The 17,104-nt window shown below is 37.8% G+C and overlaps 1 long non-coding RNA gene across 1 annotated transcript in view; it reads right to left on the bottom strand.

Annotated features, from left to right (window-relative positions):
- LOC132654732 (uncharacterized) overlaps positions 1-13,122 on the bottom strand; it is a 52,489-nt gene extending 39,367 nt beyond the window's left edge. The window contains exon 1 of the long non-coding RNA XR_009592429.1: positions 12,948-13,122. This is a non-coding gene — a long non-coding RNA (uncharacterized LOC132654732). The remainder of the gene's footprint in view (positions 1-12,947) is intronic.
- Between the last annotated feature and the right edge of the window lie 3,982 nt (positions 13,123-17,104).

The raw sequence follows: 17,104 nt of genomic DNA, 5'->3' as shown, positions 1-17,104 counted from the left end.
CTTCTCAAAAACTGACCATATAGTTGGGCACAAAGCAAGATACAGAAGAAGATATCAACAGATACAAGAAGATTGAAATAATCCTTTGTATCATATCAGACCACCATGGCCTAAAACTAGACCTCAACAACAACAGAAATAACAAAAAGCCTACATACACATAGAAACTAAACAACTCTCTGCTCAATGGTAGCTTGGTCAGGGAAAAAATGAAAAAAGAAATTAGAGACTTCCTAAAATTCAATGAAAATGAAGGCAAAACATACCCATATTTATGGGACACAATGAAAGCAATGCAAAGAGGAAAGTTCATAGCACTAAGTCCCTCCAGAAAGAAGTTTGAGACATCTCATACAAGCAACTTAATGCCATACCTAAAAGCCAGGGATGGGGGGAGAAGCAGACACACCCAAGAGGAGTAGACAATTGGAAATAATCAAACTCAAAGCTGAAATCAGTCAATTAGAAACAAAGAAAACAATCCAAATATTCAAAGAGACCAAGATCTGGTTCACTGAGAAAATCAACAAGATAGACAAACCCTTAGCCAAACTAACTAAAAGGCAGAGAGACACTATCCAAATCAGTAAAATAAAAAACAAAAAGGGGGACATAGCAACAGACTCTGAGGAAATCCAAACAAATATTAGGTCTTACTACAAAAGCCTATATGCCACAAAATTTGACAATATAAATGAAATGGACAATTTTCTTGATAGACTCCATTTACCAAAATTAAATCAAGATCAGTTAAATGGCTTAAACAGTCATATATCTACCAAGGAAATAAAAATTGTCATCAAAAGTCTCCATTCCAAAAAAAGTCTAGGGCCAGATGGTTTCAGCACAGAATTCTACCAGGCCTTCAAAAAACAGCTAACTCCAATACTCTTCAAACTATTCCACAAAATAGAAACAGAAGGAACGTTACCAAACTAATTCTATGAAGTCACAGTCACCTTGATAGCTATAACACAAAAAAGACCCAACAAACAAAGAGAACTTCAGATCTATCTCTCTTATGAACATTGGTGCAAAAATACTCAATAAAATACTTGCAAATTGAATCCAAGAACACATAAAATATATCTTCTACTATGACCAAGTAGGCTTCATCCCAGGCATTCAGAGGTGGTTCAATATACAGAAACCCATCAATGAAATCCACCATATAAAAAAACAAAACAAAACAAAAAAACTGAAAGAGGAAAACCACATTATCATCTCCTTAGACTCTGGAAAAGCATTTGACAAAATCATACACCCATTCATGTTTAAAGTCTTAGAGAGAGAGATGAGGGATACAACACATATACCTAAACATAGTAAAGACAATATACACCCAGCCTATAGTCAACATCAAACTGAATTGTGAGAAAATTAAATCAACCCCACTGAAATCAGGGACAAGGCAAGGCTGCCCATTCTCTCCATATCTCTTCATCATAGTATTTGAAATCCTAGATAGAACAATAAGACAACTAAAGGAGATCAAGGAAATAAAATTGGAAAGGAAGAAATCAAAATATCACTATTTGCAGACAATATGATAGTACACATGAGTGACCTTCAAAATTCAACCAGAGAAATCTTTCAGCTGATAAACACCTTCAATAAAGTGGCTGGATACAAAATTAACTAAAAAAAATCAGAAGCCCTCCTGTACATGAAAGACAAAAGGACTGAGAAAGAAATTAGGAAAACTACACCATTCATGATAGCCACCAATAACATGAAGTACCTCTGTGTGACTCTAGCCAAGCAAGTGAAAGACCTGTTTGAAAAAACAAAACAAAACAAAACAAAACAAAACAAAACAAAACTTCAAGTCTCTGAAGAAAGAAATTGAAGAAGATATCAGAAGATGGAAATGTCTCCAATGTTCATGGATGGGCAGGACTAACAGTGAAATTGGCCATCCTGCCAAAAGCAATCTACAGATTCAATTCAATTCCTTCAAATTACCAACACAATTTTTTACAGACCTTGAACAACCTATTCTGAACTTCATATGGAAAAACAAAAAACCCAGAATTGCTAAAACAATCCTGTACAACAACAGATCACCTGGAAGTAACTCTATCCATGACCTCAAGCTGTACTACAGAGCAATAGTTATAAAAACTGCATGGTACTGGCATAGAAACAAAATGATGGATCAATGGAATTGAATAAAAGACCCAGAAATAAACCCATACACCTACTGTATTTTATTTTGACAAAGCAGTGAAAACCATGCAATGGAAAAAAGACAGAATCTTCAACAAATGGTACTAATTTAGCTGGATGTCCACATGTACAAAAATGAAAATAGATCCATACTTATCACTCTGCACAAAACTAAAGTCCAAGTAGATCAAAGATCTCAACATAAAACCATATACTCTAAATCTGTTAGAAGAAAAAGTGGAAAGAACATTGAATTCATTGGCACAAGAGAAAACTTCCTGAACAGAACACCAACAGCTCAGGATCTAAGATTAACAATCAATAAATGGGACCTCATGAAACTGAAAAGCTTCTGGTAGACAAAGAATACAGTATCATCAGAACAAAAGGAATAGGGAAGGATCTTCACCAATCTTATATCTGACAGAGGGCTAATATCCAGAATATATGAAGAACTCAAGAAATTAAGCAGTAACAAATCAAGCAATCCAATTAAAAATGGATCCAAAGCTAAAAAGAGAATTCTCTACAGAGGAATATCAAATGGCAGAAAAACAGTTAAAGAACAGGGACTGTCTCTGACATGAACTCAGTGGCCAGCTCTTAGATCACCTCCCCCTGATTGAGGAACAGCCTTACCAGGCCACAGAAGAAGACAATGAATGCAGGCAGTCCTTATGAGACTTGATTAGCTATGGTCAGATGGAAGGGGAGGAGGACCTCCCCTGTCAGTGGACATGGAGAGGGGCATGAAAGCATATGAGAGATGAGGGTGAGACTGAGAGGGAATGAGGGATGGGGCTACAGCTGAGATGCAAAGTGAACAAAAGGTATTTAATGTAAAAAATAAAAATTTAAAATAAAAAAAGCTCAACGTCCTTAACCCTCAGGGAAATGCAAATCAAAATGAACCTGGGATTTCACCTTACACCCATCGGAATGGCTAAGATCAAATCTCAAGTGACAATATATGCTCTAGAGCATGTGGAGAAAGGGGAACCTTCTTACTTTGCTGGTGGGAACATAAACTTGTACAACCACTTTCGAAATCAATGTGGCACTTTCTCAGACAATTAGGAATAGGCTATATGACTCCTAGGCATATGTCCAAAACATGCTCAAGTACACCACAAGGACATTTGCTTAACCATGTTCATAGCAGCTTTATTTGTTATAGCCAGGATCTGGAAATAACCCAGATGTCCCTCAATGGAGGAATGGATACAATGGAATACTAGTCAGCAATTAAAAACAAGGAAATCATGAAATTTGCAGGAAAATGGTGGGAACTAGAAAAGATCATCCTGAGTGAGGGATCCCAGAAGCAGAAAGATACACATGGTATATACTCACTTATGAGTAGTTATTAGACATATAATATAGGATAAACATACTAAAATCTGCACACTTAAAGAAGCTAAGCAAGAAGGAAGACCCTGGGTAAGAAACTCAATCCTCACTCAGAAAGGCAAATCAGATAGATATCAGAAGAGGGAGAAAACAGGGAACAGGAACCTACCACACAGGACCTATGAAAGAATCTACCCAGCAGGTTATCAAAGCAGATGCTGAGACTCATATCCAAACTTTGGGCAGAGTGCAATTAATCTTATGAAAGAAGGGGCAGGGGATATAAAGACCTGGAGGGGACAGGCTCTCCACAAGGAAAGCAACATAACCAAGATATCTGCACCCAGGGTTCTTTTCTGAGACTGATACTCCAGCCAAGGGCCATGCATAGAGATAACCTAGTACCCTTGTACAGATATAACCCATAGAAGCTCATTCTCCAACTGGGTTCCCTAATAAGAAGAAAGGTTCTGTCTCTGACATGAAGTCAGTGGCAGGTTCTTTGATCACCTCCCCCTGAAGGGAATGCAGCTTTACCAGGCCACAGAGGAAAACAGTGAAGCCAGTCTTGGTGAGACCTAATAAGCTAAGGTCAGATGGAAGTGGAGGAAGACTTCCCCTTTCAGTGGACTTGGAGAGGGGCATGGGAAGAGATGAGGGAGGCAGGGACTAGAAGGGAATGGGGGAGGTGGCTACAGCTGTGATACAAAGTTAATAAACTGTAATTAATATTTAAAAATAAATAAAATTTTAAAAAAGAATTACACCAAGATGCTCAGAAACAACTTAACAAGAATCCTCAGTGATTCTTGATAAGAATCACTTGCTAAGAATCCTCAGTGATGCTCAGAGTCTTTACTGTTACATATATTTCACTTTGTTCTAGAGGTGCAAGCATTATTTATACAAGTGACTCTAGGAATGGTTCAGAAGCACACAATGGCTAGGCAAGCCCAAACTATGTATTTGGCCCCAAACACAGAATGACTATAATTTAAACTTACCAGGGAAGGGCCTCTTTTTTTTTTTTTTTAATTGTTGTTGTTGTAAAACAATACTCTACTCTACAGAGTATCTAATGCTTTCTAAAAATCAGGGTAAGTCCCTGAGAAAAAATACATCAAAATTAACTCTGGTTCATACAAATCACATAACCCCTTTTGCAGGGATCAACTGCACAATATAAACAGTGTTTATATCTTCCTTTCCAAGGCCCTTGGCAGGGATCTGCATTCCAGTTCATAGAGATGAATTGTCTAGCCGGGAAAACAGCTCATTTTATTCCCTAGTGTCCACTCTGACCAGTAAGTGGTCAGATTTCTTTTCATGACTACTAATCATGACTTGGAAGACTGGAAAAAAGCCATTTCCAGGAAACTCCAAAGAAATGTGATGTGAAAAGTCTGTTTAAATTGAAGTTCACTTTGCTGAGGATTCTCCCTTATGCTGAGCATTTTGTTCCTATCTAAACCTATTACCTGAGCTTAACATGTGCAAAAATCTTAGCATGAACAGAAGAGTTGAAGTTATTTTAGTAAATATTTTCACCTTATGTCACTCAGATATGCATATATACATGTGTGTATATATATGCATGTATGTATATATGTATAGACACACATACACACATAAGTAAAATCTGGGACAGGACAAGAGGATATCTGAGTTGCTTTTGTGGAAAATTTGGAGAAGCACCATCTCTACCTCAGTACAGAAAGATCCACTGCCCAACTGCTGATATGTAAGCTCCCTTCTTGATTCTTCCAAGGCCAGCCTTGACTTTAGAGGATGCTCCACTGAGCACAGCATTCACAGTGATGATGTGAGGTAAGAGTGTAAAGACTTAGCTAATGTCACTCTGGAAAGGACACACTGAAAGATATCATTCATCTAGCATTCCCAATGGGTTGACTAAGACTCTTGGTCTTAGATGGCAGCCAAACTTTTTCCCATATTTCTTCATAAAATCCTACAAAATATTCTGTTTCCCAGACCGTCTTAGAACCAGCATCTACAGAGCAGGTATGGGTTACATTATCTTTGCATAGTTCCGTGGCAAGACTTTGAAAGGGTTACAACATAAACTATATTGACAAATTGCCATACACCATCTGCAGTTGTTGAAAGTTGACTCTGTGGACAAGAGACAGTTCCTCGTCTCAGACAGAAGCATCTTCATGCCAAGTGTCTTCCCAAACTCCTTGTCCTGGGTCAGGCTGACCCTTGTCTCTGTGACAGGAAGATTGGAAGTTAGGAAACAGCAAAGGGTATTGTAAGCCATTTTTGCTCCTGAAAGTAGGTAGAAGGTAAAGCATTTCCAGGGCAGGTGGAACACCTGTGATGGGAGTGAGAAGCCAGAAGCTCATCTATGGAGAGAAAGCTGTCTGCCCACAACTCTCAACTTGACATGCCAGCACGAATCTTGTACTCATTGATGATGGTGTACCATCTATCCATTATTTAGTATTATTCTTTTCCTTCAAAGTCTTATCTGAAAAGATGTTCTGCTCTATCTGGGATTCTTTTGATTTATCTTTTTATTGAAATTTTTGTGTGAGTTTTACATCATGCACCCCAATCCCACACATCTCCCCATTTCTTCATATGTATCTCCTGTCCTTGCAATCTCCTTACCCCCCAAAAGAAAAAAAAAATCTCACCGTGGAAGTTGTAGTTCATCACAGAGAGTCCCACAGTATATTCTTTTGTCCATACTTTCTTACTTGCAATGACTCTTGCAATGAGTCATTGGTCTGGTTAGAGGCTGCTGGCTTCTGCTATCCTATCTAGATCCTCACTGGAACACCTGTTCTTGGATATCCAGTTTTTGCCCTGTGTCATGGGAACCTTGCAGCTTTGGTTCTGTGGGACCAATCCCTTCACATGCTCCAGCATTTCTTATTAACATCCTTAATAAACTCACTCATTTAAAATGAAAAAAAAAATACAGCTATCATAGATCATTCTCCATATAGAAAAAAAGTAACTTTACATATAACATAGGATAAGCCTACTAAAAACTGTACATCCAAAGAAACTAAGCAAGAGAGAGGACCCTGACTAAAATGCTCAATCCCCATCCTGAAAGGCAAAGAGGCTGGACATCAGAAGAAGAAGAAAACAGGAAACAAGGTAGGAAACTGCCACAGAGGGCCTCTGAAAGCCTCTGCACTGCAGACTATCAAAGCAGATGTTGAGACTTATGGCCAACTGTTGGGCAGAGTACATGGAATCTTATGTAAGAAGTGGGAAATAGTAAGAGCTGGAGAGGATGGGAACCACACAAGGAGAGCAACAGAATAAGAAAATTTGAACACAGGGAACTTCCCAAAGACTCATACTCCAACCAAGGACTATTCATGGACATAAACTAGAACTCCTGCACAGATGTAGCACATGACAGTTCAGTGTCCAAGTGGGTTCCGTAGTAATGGGAAGAGGGACTGCCTCTGGACATAATCTGGTTGGCCTGCTCTTTGATCACCTGCCCCAGAGGGGGGAGCAGCCTTACCAGGCCACAGAAGATGACAATGCAGCCACTCCTGATGAGATCTGATAGACTAAGATCAGAAGGAAGGAGAAGAGGACCTCCCCTATCAGTGGAATTGGGGAGGGGCATGCCTGAAGAAGTGGAAGGGAGGGAGGGATGGAGAAAGGAGGAGGGATGGACTTATGGGAGGATACAAAGTAAATAAAGTGTAATGAATAATAAAAAAATAAATAATTAAAAAAAAACACTGAAGATTGAGGGCCATGCATGCAGAAGTTGGAGGAAGGGAGGGATTGGGATGGGAGGACAGAGGGAACCACAGAGGGGATACAAAGTGAATAAAGTGTAATTAATAAAGAATTTAAAAAAAAAAAACTAAAGATTGGGACCAAAGTCAAGAATCAAGAGGTTATTAATCTACTATTGGAACTAGGGACTTCATCTGCCTTTATTCCTGATCACAGTGTCCTTGTAAGTTCTACTACCCCAGGTGCCAGGGATGAAAGGAGGATGTACAAGGACTACTTTTCTCAATTTTTATGGGAGGATGGAATCCAACCCCATCCTAAACCAAACATGTGACCAAGATAATTATTCATAGAGGTTTGAATTTCTTTTTCAAGAAAATGTTCACATTTATTCCCAAACAAATCTGTTATTGTCTTTGTATATGAAGGAGTGGAATGAAAGGTGGAAAGAGAAGAAGAGCAGAAATGAGCAGCCTGAGGTATGTACAGACGTGTATAGGCCCAAAGTTAAGAGGATATAACTCTATGACCACACTTGGTCACTTGAGGGAACTATAGGTGTGCAATTTCCTAGATAAATTGCCAGGAAAGGGGTCTCTGTTAAGAGAGTTTATTATTAAAATGCATGTGTTGCCTCAAGGACCACACAGTGATAGCTCTTGTCCAATTTTCTCTGAAGGAATGCATCTGAGAGCCCAAATAAACATTCAAACATTTCCCACGCACAGACTTTGCAAACCCCATGGCATCATTCAAAAAGGAACACAATAGGCAGTGGCTGAGTTGCAGTTCTCTGTCTTGCTTTGTTCCTGTTTTAACCCTGAGGTAAAGAACTTTGGATGCAGTAGGATGGATAAAGTGATAAAGGTTGTCTTGTGAGCAGGCAGTCTCCCACCCTATTCATGTACCTCAACAGGGTAAAGGGGAGAAAAGGGGGTTGTAAAACTGATGAAAGACGAATGTTTAAACTAGATTAACTGAGATGGAATTTTTATGTGTAACAAATGAGCTATGAGGTTTGTTAGAAATGCCAGCTGAAGACCTGAAAGGTCCTGAATGGCCTGAAATGACCTAAAAGGAGATTTACAGCACAAGTGCTTCCACATACAATTGGAGGAAATTAGACCCTTTACTGTTTATACCTCATTAGGTTATCATTCTTCAACAAGACCATGCGTATCTACTAACAGGCAGTATTTTCATGGATGGAATTTTTATTTTATTTTTTTTATATTGAGCTTCGATCAAAGAATTACTTTACTATTTTATCCTTAGAAATTCTCTTAATATATAAAGATTACCCTGGAGAGAAAAAGAAAAAAATACTTTTGGATAACATTATAATAAACAAAATACACAAAGCGTCATTGAAGACATTCTCCCCTCCCTGACCACAGGATATAAGGAACATTTCAAATGGGCTGAAATCATTTAATTGTCCTTCAGTGTACATACTTATTGTAGGCCGCAGATCCTGCTTCTAGCAGCATCAGGCATCAGTTTCCTGAGCCTTTTTCTCCTGCATAACTTTCCTCTAAAAGAGACTTCACCTGCCACCTAATTAACCTTCCATATCTCACATTTCCAAACATTCCTTCTGCTTATTTACCTACCATATTCAAGGCCCCAAGTGTTTTGAAACTGCTCCTTTTTACAATGACCCTGGTTTTCCAACATGTGTCACCCAACCCTGCCTTCATTCTTGCATTCAGGAGACAGAGAAGTTAAAGCAAGAAAATAATTATTGTTCTCACAGCAGGCGTAAAGGGAAACACTGAGCAATTGAGACCCGTCTCTCTGTACCTGATGAAAATGTTTTGTTAAGAGCATGCGGGGGGGGGGGGATACTTTGGAGGGGATGGAGTGGAGGTAGGGAGTAGTCACTGAAGCTCTATGTTCCTCTTTCTCAACTGTAAGTGTGTGGTCATCAATCCCCCAGCAAAAGTAGAGTCTTTGCCCTTTAGAGTCAGTGGAAGTACAGATCATAAACACTGACACAGTTTCTGGTGAAAGCATGGACCACAGACTTCCACATGGTCTCCAGAGTCGCAGTGTGACATAGACCTCAGCACAGTGTCTGGTGGCAGATCAGACCACAGACATCAACATGGCCCTATGCCACAGCATGGGGCATGGACAGCATTATAGCCCTCAGGGAAGCTATTCAAGAATAGCTATTCTTAAAAATTGTGAGAAAAATGGTGAAGCATAGCTCTCCACAATTGTTGGTTTCTGGTGGTGTTGTACATGAGGAAAGATTCAATTTTCTTTAAGCATACTGCAGATGATAAGACTATGGAATGATCATCAAGGGCAGAAGCAGGTGTGAAGTGGAGTGAACCTGGACCTTTGAGACATGTGTGCTGTGCATGATAGAACTGGAATATGGAGCTGCTCAAGCCTTTTGGAGCCAAGAAGAACATGACAGAATCCCAGATCCTGAATATTGACTTATAATGTTGGATTTTTATTTTTTATTTTTTATTTTTTGCTTTGCTTTGCTTATAACTGTGCCCTGGTTATTCCCTCTTAGAATAAGATGCATAAAACTTAAAATTTTATTTTATGAGTATTAAAATAAATGAAATGTTTTTATGAAAAAGTTATGGAACTATATATTTTAAGAGAGCTCAGAAACACTGTAATTGTCATGTAAGCAAGACTGTAGGATATATTTTTTTTATTCATGAGTGATGTATGTAGGAGCATGCAGACCATTGTCAGCATTGTTATACCTGCACAGGTGATTCTGGCTTATATGAGAAAGCAAGCTGAGCAAGCCATGGCGAACAAGTGAGTAAGCAGCATCCTTACATGGTTTCTGCTCCAGGCTCCTGCATTGAGTCCCAGCCCTGACTTCTCTTCATAATGGACTATATATTAAATGATGAAATAATACCTTTCTCCACAGTTACTCTGGTCATGGTGTTTATCACAGCAAGAGAAAGCAGATCAAGACACAGTTTTGGAGAGAAAAGTTGAATTTTATATCACAGTTTCAGACGTGGTTTTCATGTTCCAATGATTAGGCCTGTGGTGTGGCAGAATATTATGACAACAGGATTATTGACAAAGTTGTTAATATTGTTAAAATCAGGAAGCAGAGAGGAAAACAAAAGGGACCATTAACAACATATTCCCAAATGACCCCTCTCACTGATTGACATTCTTCAGTTTAACTTTAACAACCAAAGTTTCCAGAACCTCATAAAACAGTTAAACCATTAGCAGTTACACATTCAACATACAAGCTTATAGAGGACACTTCACAGTCAAACAACAGCACCCAGGGACAAAAATTGAAGAATATAAACACTTAACAAAAGAGAAAGTTTTCTACTATTCAGAATGACCTGGCCATACACCTGGGAGACTTAAACTATTTCAATGGACATGTCCAGAGAAGTCAAACTGTCAAAACCATAAGACATTGGTGTTGGAGACATGGCAATGTGATTAAGAGAACTTGTTATTCTTGCAGAGGACCCAAATGTGGTTTTCTAGAACATCATAGTAGCTAGCAACTGTCTGTAATTCCAGTTCCACAGTATCTAGTGCCTTTTTCTGGCCTACATGTAGGCTTAGACATACATGCAGGCAAAACACTTATGTACAAAAATTAAAATAATTTTTTAAATGTAAGACAAAGAATAAACTTTAAAACCTATAGGAAAAAGAGTCCTAGTCACATTTGAAGTTATCCCAGATTACCAAAAAACTTATTTGCCAGAAATATAATAGTGTATTCCAAGTCCTGAAGAAACATAACTACCAGAGAAGATTTCTGTTCCTAGAGAGAGGACATCACTTAAAAATAGAGAAATAAAGATAGTTCAAAATAAACAAAACTTAGGACTTTCTGGCAACAATATTAGCCTTACAAAAAATGTTTTAGGGGTTCTACATCCAGAAGGTAAAGAAAGTAAACTAAGAATGTGGAAGTGTAAACTCACTTAAAAGGCAAATTGTACAAAATATTAAAAAAAATCTAACATTAGTAGTGTTTTAGACCATCAAACTTCAAGAAAGAAAGGAAGAGAATATTCACTATAACTATAAGAAAATTAATAAAATTAAAAGTTCCTCCATATTATACAAGAATTTGTTTAACTGAAAGATGAAGAGTGGCTAAAAGTATTTGTGAGACTGATTCAGCAATATGCTATCCACAAGAAACATATATCACAAGAGAAAACACACATAGAATTTAAAAGAAAAGATGGGAAACAATCTTCCAAGCAAATGAAACCCTAAGTTAAGGACTTGTATCTGCAATGATAGCTCACTTAAGAGGCTTAATATAAAAATTTGTAGCAAGGGACAAAGAAGACAACTATCTAATAATCAGGAGATTGATTTCTGAAGAATATAAAATTATTCCCAGTAATATTTCCAATCTTTATCCACCTAATTCTATAAAACAAACACTATTAGACCTGAAAGTAGAGACAGAGTCTAATAGAAGAGTGGGGAAAGACAAAGTCATCTCTTATTATTGGAGAGAGCATCCAGATACCTACATCAAAAAAGCAACTAAGGAACATTAAAATTAAATTACACTATACACCAAACTAACCCCGCAGACATTTGCAGAGCATTTTCTCCAACATCATCTGATAAATATTTATTAGCCCATGCTGATAGACTTCATTCATGGAGCAACTCTTAAGAAATTATTATCATATCTCATCTGTTTTGTGATCACAGTGGAATTAAACTACATGTCAACACTGTCCGAACTTTAGAGATTACAAGAGCACATAGGGACTAAGCAATACATCGCACTTTGGTATAAACATGGAGTCACTGAGGAAATGAGAGGAGAAATAATCTAACAGTGATTTGTGCAAAACTAGGAATAAGAAACGGGAAATAAAGGTCTTACAAATGGAAGGTAGGAAGTACAATTTTCCATCTGTAGATGATACATATATTTTTAAAAGCCTAGAGATTTTATCAAAAGACATTAAAATTAATAAACTTAGAAAATAGCATGGTAATGAAAAATAAACAGATTTAGTAGCATTTCTACACTATTTATAAATTTGTTCAAAAAGAAATAATGAAAGGAATTTTATTCACAAAAATAGTTTTAAACTAATTAGACACATGCTTAATTCAGAAAGGAAAAGATTTCTAAAGTAAAAATTACAAAACACTTATGGAAGAAATTGAAGATAAAAAAGATCTCCCACGATCATGTATTAAGGGGCAATACGAAAACATCTATTGTAACTAAAGCAATTTATACATTCAATACCATTTTGCCTAAAACACCATTGATATTTCTCCATATAACCAGAACAAACTCCAAAATTCACATTGAATCATAGAAGATCTGGATAAACAAAGGAATTTTAAGCAACAATAACAAACCTGAATGCATCACAATAACTGGTATGTTAGTTAACTTTCATGTAGCTGTAACAAAAAATACATGGCATAACAAGGTATAAAAGAAACAACTTATTTGCCTCCTGGCTTCAGAGGATTCAGACTTTAGTACTTGGATTTACTGATTCTATAGTTATACTGAGAGAAAATGTAGTAAAAATGAAAACATGTGGCAGGGAATACTCACCTCATGAGGAAAAAATATCAGAGAATTGCAGAAAGGGATCAGAGACTATTTATTATTTCATATTATTATGTAATTTTAACAAGCTTCACAACAACTGAGCAGTACTTACTCTATTCTTAACCCTCTAAGGTAGTCTGGCTTCTTCCGAACATAAGTCCCAGAGATAGTTGCATTGTATGGCTCTCTGTGCTCAGCTGAATCTTTCCCTAATGTCTCCTAGACTTCTGCCCATGGCTGAATCCCTTACTCTTCCTCTAACATTTTCTCCCATGGATGGCAGTAAGTCCAGCCCTATTCTCTCCCCTGCTCAGCGATTGGCTGTAAGCTGCTTTATTGCCATATCAGAGAGCAACTGGGGAGTAGAGTTTACACAACTTTGAGACAGGACATTCTCAGAACAAGGATTTGAACCAGATATGGGGAGGGAGGATGTTATCGAAATTTGAATTACACAATACCTTTATGTTTACACAAGGGCATTCACTTATCATTGTTTATGTAATTCTTTCTAGGAGGCCATCTTTTGAGAAGAGCATTCTGAACTTTGCCCCATTCATAGTTCACAGTAAGTTCACAGCATTCTTACAAAGGCTCCCACTGTTTTCATACAGCTTTTTGAAAACTAGATAGAACCTTCCATGACCCAACAACTCTTGCATTTTTCATGTCTGCAAATACCAGCACGATATAGAGTATCCTAAGATCTGTCAGCTTGAGCAATACAAAGGTCTCTTAAGAGTAGAGCTACATTGGTCTTCTTCTCTCTATTTTTCTGGGTAGCTGAACACAATGAAACAAATCCTAAAGACCCACCTGTTTTATATGATGCTGTGAAATCAAGGTGCCTTGTAGACTCTCCGTTTTTAAGAAAAACTATTTTAAGTGAGTTTATTCATTTGCTTTCTTGAGTCTGTGATGAGTGGGGTCTGAACAATTCCTGAAATACCCTTAAAGCATCTCTCCTCCTGTTCCCATTCAAAATATTTTGATACCTTCTAGTGGGACTAATGTCTTCAACCATACCTTCTATAGCCCCAACTTAACATGCATTTCTTTTCTGACTAAAGCACAAATCTGTACACATACCTGTTTTTTGGCTCCTAATTCTTGCTAACAGCAGCTAAGAATACATACAAACTAGTTTGAATACTCCATGGCTTTAAAACTTTCTGTCAGATTAATCAGTCCTTCACTTTGAAATTTAACTTTTCATTAAGTTTTAGAGCCTCAACAAGATATAGACTGTTCTTAGGCACAAGACAGCATGAATGGCCTTAGTTGAATTCCCAAAATAATTATCATCTGTTCTGTCATGGCGATAAAGTAGTATCAATAGAGGTCAATAAAAATAATCATGGGCATCTTTATTGCTTTATATCTCCCAGAAAGGCTCCAGGACCAGAAGGGTCACTCTTAAGTACCAGGAACAATGATTCCCAGACCCTCAAGTGCCAATAGAGACCAACTGGGAATCTAGGGCTTTCACCATCCAGGGGCATATGATGCAAAATATTGAAAACATCCAAGTTTTTACTGGAAATAATTCATCATTCCAATCATCATAAATGATGTCCAGAGAAATGAGAAGGACAATCAACAAAATCCAGGACTAAAAGAAGAAAAATACGAGAGCTACCAGCCATTATGCAACCACTTCAGTGAGCAATAAAGGATACCCTTAAAAAGAATGAAAATAAGAATATACTCATCATAAAAATAGAAAAATTAAATGAAAACTTTAGAACACTGAAACTCAGTAGAAAACATATTTAACTCAGTGAATGGGCTCAGGACAAAATTAGTGGACTAGATGACAGAGCAGAAAGTTCACTGAATCTAAATAGTAGAGAAAAACAATAAAAGTTTTAAGAGTTTACTAAGCCTGTGGTGGTATATAATAAGAGATAGTAACATGGCATTAGAGACCAAGAAGGTGAGAAACAAGGACGAAAAAAATATCCAAACATCCAAGTAATAAATCACATTCCTCCAAAAGGCAAAAGACATAAACTTTCAAATTGAAGAAACCCAATGGACCTGCAATATTTAAGTCCAGAAGCAAAAGAACACATCAGAAATGTTTCTGAAAAACCAGGGATAAAGACAAACAAGCAAAGCATCAAAGCAGCATTAAAAGAAAAACAACTTATTTACAAGAAAAAAACAACTTGAATGTTTTCAGAGAGACCTAAGAATCTAAGGTGAATAGAATAAACTTTTTTTTTTTCAGAATCATGACTTTTGAGCAAAACTCACAATACTTTTTGCTGTGGTTGTAACTGTATCATGGGTTTTTTTTTTTTTTTTTTTTTGGTTTCTTTATTTGGGGGAGGTTGTTATTGTGTGTGTTTTGGCTTTTTTTTTTGGTAGAACATAAAAATTAGATTGGTAGGGTGGAGGAGAGGATCTGGAGCGACTTGGGAGGGGGAAGACTATAATCAAAAACATTTGCATTTAAACCTTGTTTTAATAATAAAAATATAATAATTTTTAAGTAAATGTATGTTGAGGGAGTAAAGTAAACAATATAAAAATCAATAAATGAATGTTGGAGGGTAAAGGCAAAAACAAACAAAACATAAACTAAAACAAAACAAAAAGAGGTGGAATTCTGAACCTAAATTGTTGTATTAAGTTCTCTGTGGAAAACAAACAATACAATACTTAGACCTATGTAAAAGGCTAACATTATTACAGCCACTGAAAAGTGCAACACAATTTACACAGGCCAGAGATGCTGGGAGGCCAGTAGCATGGCTCAGTCTGAGTCCAAAGGCCCCAGAACAGGGGAAACCATAGAAAAGCTCTCAATATGATCCCAGTTTCCTGGTGGAGGTGCTACTGCTGGAAGCCTTGAGGTTCAAAAGCCAGCAAGCTTACAGTCCTGGCATTGAAGGCTGGGGCCAAGAAGCTCTCAGATGGGAAAATTAATGTACTTTCTGTATCAGTCTCTTCACTCTTCCAGCCAACTACATGGTACTCAACCACACCTAGGATCTTCCTCACCTGAGAGATGATAGTCATCTCTGGATGCATCTTCACAAGCACATCTTAAAACCCTTTTCAGGGTTTCTAGGTAGTCCTCAGTTCAGTCATACTGAAATGTTCAATTAATCATGCACTGACATAATGAATTATCAAATGTAATTTTGGATATCAGCCCTCTGTCAGATGGAGGGTTGGTGAAGATCTTTTCCCAGTCTGTAGACTGTTGTTTTGTTCTATCGACAGTGTCCTTTACTTTACAGAAGCTTTTCAGTTTCATGAGGTCCCATTTATTGATTGGTGATCTTAGAGCCTGTGCTGTTGGCGTTCATTCAGGAAGTTGTCTCCTGTGCCAATGAGTTCATGGCTCCTCCCTACTTTTTCTTTTGACAGATTGAGTGTGTCTGGTTTTATGTTGAGGCTTTTGATCCACTTGGACTTTAAGAACTCAAGAAATTAAAAATGGGGTACAGGGGAGTACTTTCACTGCAGGATTGCTTGTCTCTTAACTGTACCCAGTGTCCACATCTTGGTTATGATGCTGTGCTATAGTCGGAAATGTTATTGTGCTGATCTGAATGAAAATGGCCTCCATGGGCTTCATAGGGGGTGGCACTTTTGGAGGTGTGACTTTGTTGAAAGTAGGTGTGGCCGTGTTAGAGGAAGTCTGTCCCTGGGGGTGGGTTGTGAGCCAGGTCCAGTGGCTCACAGCCTTTTCATGTCGCCTGTGGATCCAGATGGTATCATTTCCTCCCTGTTCCCTATAACTAACTGCCTGTGAAGTTATAATCACAAAACAGCTTATTTTTCGATCCACTTATTCATTGTTTTTATTGATTTCATAGGGAAAGGTTTAAAGAAGTTCTTAGAGATTCCTAGTACTGGTGATAGGATGGGGTGGAGTGTGTTGGAGAATAAGAGAGGAGAGTCCCTACAGACAAGTTCCTGGAGTCAGGACATTGGCAGACTCAATATAATAGAAAGATTTTTGTTGTTGTCATGAATACTTGAGAAAACGAGTTTTGGTACAAAGGAGTGATTTGTTGTGGTTTATGCTGGCTGGCTCCATTCTTTCTGGACCTGTGGTAAAGCAGAATCTCATGATATAAGGGTGGGAGGGAGAAGTTTCTTTCTTCATAGTAACCAGGAAGCAGGGAAGGAGGGACAGAGGAAGGGAGGGAGAGAGGAAGTGAGAGAAGGGTGGGGACCGAGACAGGAGAGGGCTATTGATTGATTCAAATTTTCTATTTTCTGCTAGCCTACCTCCCAAAACAGTACTTC

The sequence above is a fragment of the Meriones unguiculatus genome, chromosome 6 (assembly GCF_030254825.1).
Source record: "Meriones unguiculatus strain TT.TT164.6M chromosome 6, Bangor_MerUng_6.1, whole genome shotgun sequence".
Classification (NCBI taxonomy): Eukaryota; Metazoa; Chordata; class Mammalia; order Rodentia; family Muridae; genus Meriones; species Meriones unguiculatus.
The sequence above is the reverse complement of the archived record's forward strand: the minus strand, read 5'-3'. Positions and strand labels throughout refer to the sequence as shown.